This window comes from Triturus cristatus, chromosome 11, assembly GCF_964204655.1.
Source record: "Triturus cristatus chromosome 11, aTriCri1.1, whole genome shotgun sequence".
NCBI classification, from domain to species: Eukaryota; Metazoa; Chordata; class Amphibia; order Caudata; family Salamandridae; genus Triturus; species Triturus cristatus.
In genome coordinates this window covers 821,705,187-821,719,906 of record NC_140594.1, presented here as the reverse complement: position 1 = coordinate 821,719,906, position 14,720 = coordinate 821,705,187, and the positions used below count along the sequence as shown (strand labels likewise).

The following is a 14,720-nucleotide window of genomic DNA, read 5'->3' as shown; positions in this document are numbered from 1 at the left end:
TATTGATCAACATGTTTCTGCCCAAATGATATGGCTGTTCAAGGCATTCGTCAGGATCAAAAGATAGTCACTCTGCGATATCAGTGCTCAAATCATAATAAAATCGTATACTTAGGCCTCAAATTTTTGACCTGCACACGGACAATTGTTCAACGTAATTGGTCATCGGACTCTGAAAAACAACAAAACTTATCATAATACTCTTCAAATAGTATTCACCCATGTGACCATAACCCAAACGGTGGTAAGGATAATGTAATAGTGAGGAACTACTGTCTTACCTAAAGCATACTTTGTGTGTGTCAACTCGACCAACTTCAGAGTCTTACATCACGCTTGATATGCTATTAGAATAAAATGAATGTTCTCCTGTGTTTATTTGGTCAGGTTCACAGTACAGACACCAAAATATTCGACACACCTTCTTGATTGCATTGCTATTGTGAAATGTTCAACCCAACAGGACTAAAGGCTTTGTTAAATCCAAAACCAAAAAACTCTAACACGACTGGCAACGCACTTACAGTTGTTGTATTCTGGACCATGTAAAGACATAAACGATAAGTGTCGTCCCTAATGTACAATCCCATCATGGGGACTCTTAAAGTAGACAATGACAACTTATCGGAGCGACCACTATTCTCCCGATATTCAAGTCAATTCAACAACTGTAAGTGCGTTGCCAGTCGTGATAGAGTTTTTTGGTTTTGGATTTAACAAAGATTTTTTTTCATGCACAGGGCGTATTTCTGACCCCGTCTGAATAACAGGGCCTTTTCGTTGGCTTTGTTGTACAAACCAAAGTGTATGCTACAGCCCTATTAAATCCTGGCCCTCAGAGCCATCCTTTACTATAGCTAGAATCCTGGACCTTCTTCCTTGGGACATACCTGCTGTGAGCACCCTCCATACTTTCTTCACGCAGCGAAGGTCGGGCACCGATTTCCAGGCGCATTCTCACATCGGGCGAGGACTTCAGCCCCCAGGGTGAATCAGCGGGTGCACAGCTGCCGCGAGTGAGGGGGAGGCGTGGTGGCTGCGCATAAAGCGCTGCCTCTCCCCCGCGGCGTGGAGACCTTTTTCCTTGGGACATACCTGCTGGGAGCACCCTCCGTACTTTCTTCACGCAGCGAAGGTCGGGCGCCGATTTCCAGGCGCATTCTCACCCTGGGCGAGGACTTCAGCCCCCAGGGTGCATCAGCGGGTGCACAGCTGCCGCGAATGAGGGGGAGGCGTGGTGATTGCGCATAACGCGCTGCCTCTCCCCCGCGGCGTGGAGACCTTTTTCCTTGGGAGATACCTGCTGGGAGCACCCTCCGTACTTTCTTCACGCAGCGAAGGTCGGGCGCTGATTTCCAGGGGCATTCTCACCCCGGGCGAGGACTTCAGCCCCCAGGGTGCATCAGCGGGTGCACAGCTGCCGCGAGTGAGGGGGAGGCATGGTGACTGCACATAAAGCGCTGCCTCTCCCCCCGCGGCGTGGAGACCTTTTTCCTTGGGACATACCTGCTGGGAGCACCCTCCGTACTTTCTTCACGCAGTGAAGGTCGGGCGCCGATTTCCAGGCGCATTCTCACCACGGGCGAGGACTTCAGCCCCCAGGGTGCATCAGCGGGTGCACAGCTGCCACGAGTGAGGGGGAGGTGTGGTGACCGCGCATAAAGCGCTGCCTCTACCCCCGCAGCGCAGGAGGCGCGTGGGACAGCGCCCGGACCAAGGGCGGGCCCGTCTGAGCCCGTCAGAGACAGTTAGAGGCAGGGCTGGGCAACTCCCCTAAGATTGTGGTCCAGGGTTTATAAAGTCATTCTGTTTATTTGTTTGGATGCTGTAGTTTTAAAATACATATCCTGAAACCGTATTCGGCCAACCATGAGTAAGCCCAAAAACAGTAAAGGTCGGACTGCTGTAGGGACCTTAGATGCTTTTTTGCAGAGACCAGTATCTGTCCTTATCCACGAAATACAGCTCACAGAACGAAGACTGTCTCTAGAGCCTCTACCTCCTCAGAGCAGACTTTCTTTGTCCCCCGCACTTGTGGAATCTAGTGTGGCGGTTAACAATAAGTTATCTCTTTCATTGACTAGCACTCCAGCACAAGTTGTGATAGATCAAGCTATAAACAACACCTCTTCATTATCGTCTGAATTCAGTCCTGATAGGTCCATAGTTATTACGAGAAGACAAAAGGCCAAACGAAAACGTAGGCCACAACACGCTGTAGAACTGCCCCTAAAAAAAGGCAAAGGTAGAAATATCCAAAAGCAGAGCAAGCCTGCGCTGAGAACTATGGGGAAAAAAGGGAATAATGCAGCTAGCGTGTCTGAAAAAATTGTGGCTTCAGTAACCCCTGTTAAACAGAATGAGAAAGACAAGCTTGCTGATACTGCGCAAGACGGGAACTTCTGGGGCCGACTTGAGACTATGATGTCTACCCTTCTGGAACCTATCCTTCTAAAAATAACCAACGTAGAAGTTAGGTTAGCTAAAGTGGAGGAGCTGGTTCGTAGTAAATGCCCAGTTGTACAGACAGCTGTCACAAACCCAAGTCTTTGCACCTTGTCCAGGAGGGTTGAAGGCTCCGGAGCTGGTCCCTCTCTTAATCCCATCACTGCCGGTCAAATGCAACCCAAGGATGATGACATTACATTAATCCCTGACATTTCTGCCCGTATTGAAAGCAGAGTACAGACTAATGGGACGAAAGGAGGAAGTAATCATGTGGTAGCAAATGGTATAAACCAGCAAGGTCATCAAGATAATTTTCATAACTTATTGCAAAACTTAAGCTTAAGCCACTCCATACACGGTTGTTTTGGCTAATGTTCCTCCCTTACCTCGTAATGCTTTCAAACACTGGTCATCGTTAAGGAATAAGTCACTCCATTTTCTTACCTTAAGGACAGGTTTAAAAAATCCTCTCTTTTTGGATTTTAAAATGGTACGAAGGATTGGGTGGGTTGGCACTTCTGCAAAATCACTACATGGAGATTGTGTTGTGATCACTTTTGGGTCGCAACTCTCGGTGCGTACAATCTTAGAGAGGAGCTACAATGGGTCTGTTAATCCCAATGATGTAAACATATTACCATTGGGATATTTTTACTGTCCATCAGACCCCTCAATGATGCAAGGCCCCCAGTCTGCAGGAAATAATTATTTGGGAATTAGGCAGTTTAGACACCCTATCCCAACACACAATTGTTTTGATGTCTTGCGTTCCTTGGAAGACATTGACTGACTTCTCCTTGGGACGACAGCACATTACAACTGTGTAACTGGCCTACACGATATTGGGGTTAACTCTAGTCCGACTTTAATGGATAAAGACGTTGCTGCTGCTAATCTTCATGTGGGCAGCAAGAGAGTTGTGCCTTGTGGGTTCAGGGACATAAGCAAGGAGACTCAGGTTGATACTCAGAGTACTTCCAATGCTCTTTCCCCATCTGGCTATCTAGAGGAGGTCACAACAGAACCTATGAGTGATGGGGTTCAAGGGCTTAGGGATTTAAGAAATACGTCTCTGCTTGGCTCCCAGGGCATGCCTAATGGTTTGCCTTTATCTGTATGTTTAAATGAGGATTTACCAAGGGCAGCATCTCCTTGCCATAATCACACTATTGTTGGTAAATCCCCACTATGTCACATTGTTTTGTGGAATATTGCTGGATTGCGTTCAAAATTAAATATCCAATTATGGTGGGATTTTATTGAACAATATGAGGTTCTCTGCTTTCAGGAGACATGGACCAAGGAAACAATCCACCTAAATGGGTTCAGAACTTATCATGTCCCAGCTGTTGATGGTGGGAGTAGTAGAGCAAAGGGTGGTCTGTGCGTATACATATCTAATAGCTTGAACCTAAAGAAAATAACAAAGCTCACAAATGATGATTATCACCAATTAGTGGTGTTGGATCTAGATACAACATCTTTCATAGCTTTGGTTAATTTCTATAATAATATCCCCCCAGGTTTAGTGGGTACTGTCATTAAAAATATGTCCCAATCGTTGAAATTATTGGGTAAAAGTAAAAGGAAAGATTATACGCTATTCTTGGTGGGGGACTTTAAATGTACGTTGTGTGAGAATGCTGGGGACAAATTGTGTGGAGCACTATCTGAAGAAGGTGTATGTTTATCTCACTTTAGTCACACTGCCCTGGGGGAACAGCTAAACAAATGTATATTTAGCTTTGACCTAGGCTTTGTAAATGAATTGTGTTAATCACCAGCCCCCCTGCCCTGGACATATAATGGTAGGGGATGCTGTTCCACCATTGATTATGTTTTGGCAACCAGTTACCACACACTAAGCCTCCACTCCTTTTATGTCTCTGAGAACTCATTCAGTGACCATTATCCTCTCAGTCTGTCTATAACATTACCCTCTAGTAAAATTTTTGGAACCAATAATAATGATCGATTGTTAGAGAACATAGCCATCGGGAGCACCAATGGATACTCCCTTAGATGGGCTATGGTAGATCAAGAAGCGCTGATTAAACTAGTTGTTGGTAAATGTAAATCAGACATGGAGATATGCCTGGGAGAGAAAGTCGCACCTGCAACCATATTAGCATCCTTCTCCGTAATAACCAATGCAATTAGAGAGTCTCTCATTAGGAAAAAAAGAGTAACAGACCCCAGAATGGATGGTTTGACTCGAGGTGTACCCAAGCCTACTCCCAGTTAAAAAAAGAACTGCATAAAACCCCAAGAAATACCTCTATTTGGAAAGCAAGAGGGGTATATAAACAGGTGATTAGGGATAGAAAAATTACACTGAGGAAGGAGGCAAGGGAGTCATTGCATTCAGCCTCAGTAGCTAAGGATAGTGCAGCTTCCTGGAAGGTAATTAGGGCACCTTTTTTATCCAAGGAGCCTGGCCCAACTATAGAGATAGCCATAACTGAGGAACAGTGGATCAAGCACTTTGCTCATGTATGTAGCGGTGATGAACCCCCTGTTATGAGGGAAAATTTTGCCCAGGTGGTCCAAGGTTCAAATTATTCCCCACATTATAAGGAACTAATGTTTACCTTAAAGGAATCAGAGAGGGCTCTACACGCTAGTCAGGGCGGTAAGGCTCCTGGCCCGGACGTTGTCCCCATAGATATGTTAAAGTCAATCATTCCTCTGTGGGGGCCCCTACTGGTGCAGTTGCTCAATGCCAGCTGTAGTACTGATTTCTTACCTACTTGGGTGTAATCTACAATTCTGCCCATCTTCAAAAAGGGGGATAGGCAAGACCCGGGCTGTACAGACCAATCTCCTTGTTGGATGCCACAACGAAGGTAGTGGGCAGAGTTATTCTGGAACGTCTTCAGGATTGGGCTGACGAGAACTCTAGTCTATCAGACTTGCAATATGGCTGTCGGGCCGGTGTGGGGACGGTATAGCAGGGCTTGAACCTTTCCCTTCTGGTGGGGAAATACACGAGGGCCAAGAAAGGGAACCGATTTTTAGCATTTGTGGATCTCACATCCGCTTTTGATTGTGTGGTCCACTCTAAATTATTGAAATTACTGGAAGCCCTGGGGGTGGATGTAAGTATTATTTATTTTCTTAAGCGCTTTTACAGGGATGCTAAGGCACGTGTGCGTTACGTTCTGAAGGGCGAGTGTTCGGCTGCTTTCCCAATTAGGAGCGGAGTCAGGCAGGGTTGTGTTCTGGCTTCGTTCCTTTTTAACTTGTATATAAATGGACTTGAGGAAGCTCTGCTTAAAGATAACCAAGACTTTCCCCAAATAGCTGGCCGGTCAATTCCAGCCCTCTTGTATGCAGATGACGCCGTGCTTATGTCTCGCACACAAGTGGGCCTTCAGTGCGTTTTGGATAGTTTTTCCCTCTTTATGAAAGACTTAGGATTAAGGGTAAATTCTTCCAAAACTTTTATTATGCGCTGTGGCAGGGGTTTTAAAACAAATAGAAACATGTTTGTTGTAGGACAAAAGATTGGGGCTACAAATAAATTCTCTTATCTTGGCATTCTCTTTGCCCATAACGATACCTGGACGCAAGCTGTAGCAGCCAAAAAATTGGCATTTATACGTACTATTTCTGCCCTTATCACCTTTGCCAGGAAACTGGGGAAAAGACCACCAGAAGAACTTATTAAGATATATAAGGCAAATGGTGTTTCTACTGCAGCTTATGTGAGTGGGGTTTGGGGGTTTGTTGACCTCTCCCCTATTCAGTTAGTTGAAAATTCCTTCCTAAAATACATCCTAGCTGTCCGGAGAGGTACCTCAGCATGCATCTGTCATGCAGAGCTTGGTCTTCCCTACATCTCCGATTTAATTAGACTGGAGCCTGTACTATTATGGCACAGGCTGTGGATGAAAGAGACCAAACTGAATAAAGATATCCTTTTAGATATCTTAAAATTGGAAGGCGTTATGAGGATTCCATGGCTAAGATATGTTTACAACTTTTTTAAAGATTTTGGCCACTTAGAGTATTTCACCAGTCCTACCACCATCATGACAGTAACTAGGAAGGAATTGAGAAAAGAGGGTCTCTTGCTATTGGATAATCTCAGAATGTCATCTGAGATTTTAAAGCCCACAGTCCTGCACAATCAACTGGTTTTAACTACTTTTAACATCCAACTCTATTTAATTTTTGTTTCCGGTGCTTACGATAGGTTCCTATTAACTTGATTTAGGCTAGGGGTCTTCCATAGACTAGTCTCTTTTCCTAATATGAATGACTGGTCACGAGACCTCCAGATTTGCCCTTGTGATAATATCTCCCCCCAATCCACGATTCATGTTGCCCTTTTCTGTAAATTTTATTCTTCTGTAAGGAGTCTGCTTTTGATACCCATCTTAAATCAGTATGGGCTCCGTCAATGACGTCCTGGCTTTTTGGCATTACAATCCCTGGATAACGAGAATAGTGTCTTAAGGATAACAATTTTCCTGAAAAAAGTTTTTGGAGTTTTAGGAAAAGTGTGCCTATTTAATTGATTCTTTTTAATGTAATAAGGGTTTCTGTCAGTGTAAATACTGATTTGTTTATTTGGATTTGTATGTAATATTTGTTTTTAATATATGAATTATGTATATACTTTTAATTGCTTGCTTTTATGATTGTTCTTAATCAATCGAATAAAGCCTTTTTGAACTTGAACTTGATGCTTTTTTCTGATTATTTAAATTAATGCATGGTGTTTACTAAGCATTCATGTGTTAATTACCCTTTCCCCTTATTTTACCTTATTTTTACCAGTAGCAGTGAACTAACTCACACAGCTGCAATGGAGGCTTGGGGACTCCTTTTGGTATTCTATACTTACCTCCCGATTCCTTTTTTAGGGTCTCGCATGATGGCGCCCTGTTGCATTGGGTGCATGGTGCACTTATCTTTATAACGTGTGAAAAGAACACACCTTAGCCCACCCTCTTCTAAATCTTTTTTTAATACAAAAAACTCCTTTACATTAAGCATTAGATGTGACTGACAGAGCATTTTTTGCTTCAAGCTGGGGTGACATTTTTTCATGAGGCCACCAATCATAAGGCCGAAACGTGTCGACCCACACTCCCTAGAATCTACACCAAGCAAGAAGAAACAACAGAAGAATCAAATTTAGTTGTAGACCAACGTTTTAGTTATAGTTGTATACAACTGATATGTGCACTGTTTGAGAAGGTCTATTATTATTTGGTGTTTGTACCTTGAAACAACAATTCTTTGTTGCCTTTTAATAATGTTGCATTGTCTATCATCGCTGTCCTAATACTCACGTTCATTTGAATGTTTTTCTTTGACACTCATTGCTTTTGATGTATAGTAGTAATTAACCTCTAACGTTTTTTTGTAAAGTATACAAATAACTTTGAATAAGTAAACATGGTTATGTGAACACGAGTTTGGTGTCATTGCCTTTCCTACTTGTAGTGCAGCAATGCCTCTCATAATGTTTGTATTTTGCAATTGAATGCATAGGATTAATTCTGAAAGGGTGAGTTCAGCTCCAGTGAGGCTACAAATAATAGGTTTGCCTCGCTTTGAAATGTAATATATCCAGCCTACTAGAGCTTTTTTTGGCTCGAGTCTAGGCAACATCCATGCGCTATCCCACCTGCTATTACTATAGGTTGACTGCAGCCTCGCTCTTTTTTGGTGCCTCCTGATTGGTTCCTCCACCCGCTACATCACTTCCATTTATTTGTAGCTCAGGCGCTCCGCTGAACTGCAGATTAATGTCTCCTAATTAGTATCCGTATGCGTTAATGCAGGTGCTATAGCTTGTACCCCCTACGATTCTCCACGCTGTCTTTGCCAAGTCAGTCACTGTTTTTATTATTCATTATTTTCCGGCAAAGCTGTGTTTTATTAATTGCTGTAAACCGTTGTGTTATCAGCCCTCTCCCCCTCGGGCCACAAACGCAGCAGTTGTTTGCAGTCGCACTGCAGCGTCCTCAAATGACTAGTTTTCTTTCTTAAGAATCACACGATGCTGAGTTTCCCACTGAGATTTTAACCCGGTTCCTCAGTTTCACAGTTGGCCGCTCTGGCCTTTACGCCACATGCACATCGATCTTGAAATTCTTTTCAGATGTAAATCTTTCAATACTTTGAGACAGTGGCAAAAAAGGATATGCTGGTTTCTCCAAAAAGATTATTTATAGAGCGAAAAAGAAACTGAAACTGATGGTACTTTTAACCAATGTGTACACATTGATATCCGTCTTTTTCATTGGTGTGTCTGGACTGACATTTTTCATGTGTGCATGAATTGACACTTCGACGAAATCCGCTTGTATTAGTATTATTATTACCTGGAAAAATTCCATGAGGGAACATGTTTTAAAATTATTTCTCAGTTTAAGCTGAGGGTGTGGGTAAAAGGTGAATAGCACTGACATAGCCGAAGATGCCGCAAAAAAGTGTGTCTTTTCCAAGTTTTTTTAAAAATTCACAAAATTCAAGCAGTGTCACGCGATTCGTGACATTAATGTGAATGAAAGAAAAGGGTAAAAAAGTATGAAATGTTGCCTTTTTTTAGTTCATTTTAGTCAAATGAAGCCTGTAGCTCAGTGTGTCCTCGTCCGAACCAGTCTGTGATTCGAAATGTAATGTTATAATTGTTAGCAATTTTTTTATATTTTTTATGTTGAACCTTGCAGGCATATAAAGTGAGTACTTAGCAATAATAACAATAACGACAATAATTCTTCGTACTATGTTCTCGTTAGCAGTAATACTTTTTTGTTATTCTATTATTAAGAATATAATAACAAAAAGCATAGCAATAATGATTGTATCCAATTTTGTGAGTGAAACCTCGTTTTGAACAGCATACCAACGTCACAAGTAGTCTGATATTACTGTTGAGTAAAAGTGAGATGAGGAGTGGGCTGCTATATAAACTTAAATAAGTGTTCAAAAGATATAAGACAGCATGCCAACAGAACTCTGAAAATATCTCATCTTGTGTGCGGCCTGTCTAGCAGTTATGCGCAGTTTGAGCCCGCTGTGCCCCCAGGGTCCTTTCGTAATATAGTTCCCTGTAGCGCTGCATGGTGGTGAAGAAGGTGCAGAAGCAGTGCGTGGCTGTGGTGCCTTGAAAACCCTCAGAGCAAGTTCTGGCTGCTAATGGTTGCCTCAGCACTTGGAGCACACGTGTCTACACAGTGGCACAGAACCACACCCTGTGTGTTAGTCACAAAACACAGCTCTGCAGAAACTGCCAGCAACAGCCCCTTGTCGTTGCAGATCTAAGCAGTTTGGCGCAAAATGCCTAGCCTTTGTTTTCAAATTACAACCAGAGACAAATATAACGAAATATTGTAATTCATCCATAATATGGTCCCTTATGTGACAAAAATGCTTCTCTTTTATAGATTACTTTTGTTTCAACAAATTATGCTTAGAGAACATGGCACTTTTATGGACTGGTGTCCTGCATCATTGGTTGGACAGAACCATTTCTACCTGTTCTCTTCCTTTGCGCTGTAACTCTCACCTTCTCCCGGTGTGTGATATTTTTTCAAGTGTGAGATGCTCCTGGTTATTGTGTGACCCTGCTGCCGCTGTTAAAATGGTGCCTTTGACTTTCAGGATTGTCAGTGGAATTATTAGGGATGTGGTGTCCACTATTCAGTTTTCACAGTGTTGCACCAGCACCAAGTCGCCAGGTTGGATGTTAGCAGTCACTTGTCAATGGCGTAGATCTGCATAGCTCTTTGTCTTGGCATTGGCAGTTTGATCTCATGCTGCTATGTTGTCATGATCTCTAAGAAGTTCTTCCTCCTTCTGGGGCAGTTGTGTCCAGCTTTTTCTTGCAAACACCAATTCAGAGGGGCACTTCCCTGTGGAGCGGTGTTGTATGTTGTTATAGTCAGGTAGGACATCACAGAAGGCTTGTCCTCTTGGTATTTGGGATAATTTGGCTCATTGCACTGCCTTCTTTATTATGGCCAAACACCGCTCTGCCATACCGTTTGCTTGAGACCACACAGGCATAATCATTCTTTGATGAATTTCCATTTACACCCTAAATCTACGTCCTCAAGACAGTGCTTCTAGCTGCTTCTCTGGTCCCATCGGTAATTCCTCATTCTAAGTCTTCCAGACAGTGCTGTTAGCTGCTACTCTGGTCCTGTCTGTAATTATTCCATCTAAGTCTTCCAGACAGTGCTAATAGCTGCTACTGTGGTCCTGTAATTCCCACATTTTAAGTCCTCTAGGCAGTGCAGCAGCATTATCTCTGTTCCCAGTGTTAATTCCTCATTGTTAGTCCTCTAGGTAGTGCTGCCAGCTGCTTCTCTGGCCCTGTTGGTAAATGCTCATTCTTAGTCCTCTAGACAGTGCTGCTAGCTTCTTCTCTGGTCCCATCAGTCACTGCCTAATCTAAATCCTCTAGGCAGTGCTGCATCTGTGTCTCTGGTCACAGTGGTAATACCTCATTCTTAGTCCTCTAAGCAGTGCTGCTAGCTGCTTCTCTGGGCCCGTTGGTAATTCATCATTCGAAGACCTCTAGACAGTACTGCTATCTGCTTCTCTGGTCTCATAGATAATTCCTTATTCCAATCCTCTAGGCAGTGCAATAGCTGCATCTTTGGTTCTGTCAGTAATTCTAAGTCTTCTACACAGTGCTGCTAGCTGCCTTTCTGGTCCTGTCAGTAATTCCTCATTCTAAGTCCTTTACACAGTGCTGCTAGCTGCTTCTCTGGTCCGTTCGCTAATTTCTCATTCCAAGTCCTCTCGACAATGCTTCGGCTGCTTCTCTGGTCCTAGTGGTAATTCCTCATTCTAAGTCCTCTAGGCAGTGTTGCACCTGTGTCTCTGTTCATTCATCCACTACACTCCAAACCAAAACACATAGATAAAAGACATTGTAAGTTACAGCGCCAATAGCTCTAACTCTGACAGATGCAAGAACTATTGCATTGCAAATGCTTGAATTCTTTTGGTGCTGCCCTTGCTGGCTGTACTTTGTGCCTGGTGCTCACCAGCTCCTGCCCTCACCTGTCCCATTATAACATTCTGCGAGCTCTTTGTCAATCTTATGCTCAGAGTCGTTACGGCTGCACATCGAGCAAATTAGGCTCAAGGCACCGACTTCTCCAAGGAATTCGTAGTGCAGACTGAGGCTTCAGAGCATGCTGTGGGAGCGGTGCTCTCACAACTGAACGATGAGGGGCTAGACCAGCTTGTATTCTTCCTTAGCAGGAGACTACACCCCAGGGAACAGAGGTGGAGTGCCATAGAAAGTGAAGCATTTGCTGTGGTCTGGGCACTGAAGAAGCTTAGACCCTACCTGTTTGGGACTCACTTCCGAGTTCAGACAGACCTCAGGCCCCTCAAATGGTTAATGCAGATGAGGGGTGAGAACCCAAAACTGTTGAGGTGGTCCATCTCCCGACAGGGAATGGACTTTATGGTGGAACCAATGCTGATGGTCTGTCCAGGTTCTTCTTCCGCCTTAGTGATGAGAACTCCCAGGCAGTTGGTTAGTTCTCCCTACTTTCAGCTGGAGGGGACATGTGTTAGACCTGGCATTTGGTGTGTTCCCCCTGACTTTTTGCTTTCTGACCTCCTGGTTTTGACTGTTTCTGCAGGTTTAGTTTCTATGCGCATTTTCTCACTGCTGTTCAGTGTTAGAGTGCAAGTGCTCCTGTTGTAAATTGTATTATGGATTGATGTCTCCATGATTGTCATTTTTGATTTACTAGTAAGTCCCTAGTAAAGTGCACAGAGGGTGCCAGTGCCAGTAAATCAAATACCTCTAGTGGGCCTGCAGCACTGGTTGTGCCAGCCACACAAGCAGCCCTGAAAAGTGTTCTCAGACCTGCCACTGCAGTGTCTGCGCACAGTTTGTAACTGCCATGTCGTCCTGGTAAGTGCATCCACTTGCCAGGCCCTAATCTCTCCTTTTCTTACATGTAAGCCACCCCTAAGGTAGGCCCAAGATACCCCTGTGGGCAGGGTGCAGTGTATGTGAAAGGTAGGACATGTATTGGTTTGTGAACCATGTCCTGGTAGTGCATTACAGTGTATTTCGTTTTTCACTATGGAAAGGCTATCTGCCCCATAGGATAGAATAGGAGTTTACTTATAACATCTTATAAGCATATCTTCCCATTGGGACAAAATGAAGAAACAAGGTTTAGTATGCCTGAACTCAGAATATAAAAACGCATCTTTTAGTATAGATTATTTTTATGTTCTGTGTTTGAAAATGCCACTTTTAGAAAGTAGGTATTTTCTTGCTTAGCCATCAGGTGTACCTCTGATGAGTTTGTGGATTGACTGTCTGGCTTTGGAGTGACAGAGGCTGGGGATGTGCATTCTCTTCAGATGTCCACGGGGGTGGGGGGTTGTGGTGTGCCCTGCCTTTCCTGGATGAGTCAGGGCTGGGCTGAATAGACCAGGGCTGCATTTAGAGTAGTGGGAGGAGATTTCCTTGCACCTGATTGGGCCAGGTCTGCCTTGGACATTGCTGTCTCCACCTCCAGCCAGGAAGACGGGCCAGAGAGGACAAAACTGGGCTGGGCTGGGCACAGAAACTCTGTGCCCCCAAACAACGAAGGGAAATGCAGTATAAATATTGGGGCCTAAACCCCAGAACTTTAGAACTTGCTAGAATCAAGGAACCTCCCAAGAAGAGATGGAAGAACTGCCAGGAGGAGTACTGCCTCTTTTCTGTGTTGTTGCTTTGTTGGGTTGGCCTGCAGTTGCTGCCTATTCCTTGGGCAGTGAAAGGACTGGACTGAACTTCCTTTACTTGTGCTGAGTATCTCCAAGGGTTTGAATTAGAGCTTGCCTCCTGTTCTGAAGTCTCTGGGACCTCAAAGACTTCACCGACCTCTGGGTACCGCCTCTGGAACCAAAGTTTCAGTTGACACAGAGGGGAGAAAGCAACTGACTCCTTCACCGACTCCATTGCTGGCTCTATGTTCTGAAGGCACCACAGAGGGCACCTCGCACCGCAGCCCTGGTCCCACAGTCGACGACGACTGACGGTACCGAGCCTCGGCTTGCACCATGACCTGTGGGCACTGCGCTCCGCACCGCCTCGCTTCACCTCGTTGCCCTGGTCTCACCTACGCCGTCTGCTAACTTCGATACCCATGACTGCACCGTGGCTGGGTGCACCGCTTTTAAGTCTCATGACGCACCGCCACATCCCACACCACAGTCTGGACCGACCGACGCCAGCTCCCCTCAACCGGCTCTGTCACCTGCACTGTGATCTGCCAGCACTGCAACGAGCACCGCCTTCACTCTTCACCGCAGCCCTAGTCTCCCCGACACTGCTGGATGACCATCACTGAGCTCCTGTCTGCACCGTGACTTGAGAGCACAGCACACCGCACCGCTACGTTTCGCATCACAACCACGGAGGTTGCCACGACCGGCCTGCACCCACATGATTGGCCTCAACAAAAAGGTACTCTTTACGAGTCTGCCAACAGTGGTCAGACGGAACTGTTGGATTTTGTTGTTCTCAGCACCGCGGTAGCACCGGACGGAGGTATCGACATCAAGGAACTGCATTTTAAAGGTTATTCTTGCAAAGTGCATATTTTTAAGTACTATGTGTTGGATTTTTATCCTTTTGGTCTTGTTTTAACTACATAAAATATTGGATAATTTTCTAAACTGGTGTGGTGTCCTTTTGTAGTGTTTTCACTGTATTACTGTTGGTTATGTGCAAATGCTTTACACACTGTCTCAGATAATCCTTACTGCTCGTGCAAAGCTACCAAGGGGATGAGCAGGGGTTATTTCAGTAGTGTATCCTCCTTACCCTGACTATAAGGAAGGGTCCGTACTTGGACAAAGGTGGAAACCATTGCCAACCAGATACCCCATTTCTAACTCTAGGTTTTCCACCCACAGCAAACTTTATTTGATGAGGGCACTGATGCACAATGCCATTGTCGTTTTCCCAAAATCACAATCATTTGGTAAAGTGTATCAGCATAAATGACAATCCAAGTCTTTTGATCTCTTTTATCTGAGATTTAGCAATACAGGGTATCACTAACAGTAAGTGTGCACAACTGGGTCTTACCACGGAAGCCATATTTTGTTCAGTGTTTTATTTCTATACTGACCTGAGGTATAAGATTATTCCTGGGTGTAAGCTGCTCCCTGACAAATAGAAGTTATAGTGATATGTGTAGTTTCTGCACACTTTAAAAGGGAAGGTGTTGCCTTTAAAGTATAGCACATTTTATTACACTGTAGTTACAATGTGC

At 44.3% G+C, this 14,720-nt stretch overlaps 1 protein-coding gene across 1 annotated transcript in view; it reads left to right on the top strand.

The window, feature by feature from the left end:
- The window catches only part of LOC146785486 (disintegrin and metalloproteinase domain-containing protein 9-like), a 1,594,707-nt gene that overhangs the window by 1,045,492 nt on the left and 534,495 nt on the right, over positions 1–14,720 (top strand). The gene's annotated exons all lie outside the window — the stretch shown is intronic.